The 1,717-nt window shown below is 45.0% G+C and overlaps 1 non-coding gene across 1 annotated transcript; it reads left to right on the top strand.

Moving 5' to 3' along the window:
* The first annotated feature begins 1,351 nt into the window (after nucleotides 1–1,351).
* Nucleotides 1,352–1,424, top strand: TRNAF-GAA (transfer RNA phenylalanine (anticodon GAA)). The gene has a single exon. It is a non-coding gene; the product is annotated as a tRNA-Phe (tRNA).
* The last annotated feature ends 293 nt before the right edge of the window (nucleotides 1,425–1,717 follow it).

The following is a 1,717-nucleotide window of genomic DNA, read 5'->3' as shown; positions in this document are numbered from 1 at the left end:
ACAAGCCCCCACTGGTCAGCCTCCACTTGCTGACTGCAGACGAGCTCTGGCCTATGACTCCCCAGTGAACTTCTCTGCCACCAGCGGGAAGAGCCACCTCTTCTTCAGCCAGCTCTGACTCCCCATTGTGGTGTGGTGGTGAGGAGAGGAGTCTCACATTTGTTCCCTCCTTGGCACTAATAAATGCATTTTTTATGAACTTATCATAGTTTCTTATTTTGCTGTAACAAATTAGCACAAACTTAGTGACTGGCTACAACGCCAATTTAATTTCTTACAGCTGTGGAGATGAGATGACCAAAATTAGCATCCGTGGGCTGAAACCACCATGTCAATGGGGCTGCCCCTTTGTGCTTGCTTTGTCCAGTGTCCTCTGGTCATCCCGTTCCTTAGGGCCCTTCTGCTCTTCCAATCCAGCAATGCCAGGTGGCCTCCCTCTCACGCTGCCATCTCTTGGCTTCTGTCTGGCCGGCCTCTTTGTTTCACTTGGAAGGACTGCTGTGATTACCTTGGGCCCACCTGGATAATCCAGGATCCTCTCCTCATGTCAGCTCAACTGATGAGCTACTTCCCTCTCCTTTGCCGGCGACCTGAACACGCTGTGTTTTCTGGGGGGTTGGTTAGAACATGGGCGTCTTTGGAAGCCCATTACCCTGCTACCACAGCTTTTCAGTTTACTTCATCTGTCTTATTCCCTTTGTGGCTGCCATTTCCCCTTCGCAGTCTCCTTGGAGCTGTAGTCCTCAGCTGGTTTCCAATCCTGGCTAAGTCTACACGTCTAGGCGGACACTGCTTTTATGGAGATTGATATTTCATTATTTAAGTGGATTGTGCTGCCAGTTTTCTAGAAATTAAGCATATATTAGACAGACATGCCAACTAAAGATGTTTTTTTTTTTTTTTTTTTTTGACACAAGAAGAGCCCATATGTTTTTAAATGGGAAACACAGATTTCAGGGCAGTTAAAAACATAACCGAAAAAAGTGAAATTATGTATTACTTCAAGTTTAGAAACAGGGACCTTGAGACTCCTGGGTGGCTCAGTGGTTGAGCGTCTGCCTTCAACTCAGGGCATGATCCTGTGGGTCCTGGGATCGAGTCCCACATGGAGCTCCCCGCTTCTCCCTCTGCCTATGTCTCTTGCCTCTTTCTCTCTCTCTGTCTCTCATGAATAAATTTTTTAAAATCTTTTAAAAATGGAAGAAAGAGACAGGGACTTTGCCTCACACCTCTGTACTATTTGTTAAATGTCTACCTCCAGCTGAACCAGAATATTGACTTTTTTTTTTTTTTTACTGTTATAGCACAAATATATTCCATTATAGTTCTACAGGAACAGCTGCCTGAGCAAGCTGAAATAGCTCAGTTGGGAGAGCGTTAGACTGAAGATCTAAAGGTCCCTGGTTCAATCCCGGGTTTCAGCAGTGTTTTTGATGTTTATGCTAAATGTACCTTTTGGCAGACTTAACCAACATTTAAGCTGTTAGGGGAATATTAGGTTCTCATGCAGATCTCTGGGGCGCATCACTGGCTTTTCAGGGAGGGGTGGTGTCAGTTGTCTTGGGAGGGAGGCCTTTTTATATAAACCCACTAGCTCCGTTGTACTTCCTGACTGTAATAATAATAGCAGACTTATCTAGAATACTTGCTAAGTGTCAAGCTTTCTTCTAAGCTCTATGTATTAACTTACTTAAAATGGCCACTAAGGGGCATCTGG

Source organism: Canis lupus, chromosome 24 (assembly GCF_048164855.1).
Source record: "Canis lupus baileyi chromosome 24, mCanLup2.hap1, whole genome shotgun sequence".
Classification (NCBI taxonomy): Eukaryota; Metazoa; Chordata; class Mammalia; order Carnivora; family Canidae; genus Canis; species Canis lupus.
The sequence above is the reverse complement of the archived record's forward strand: the minus strand, read 5'-3'. Positions and strand labels throughout refer to the sequence as shown.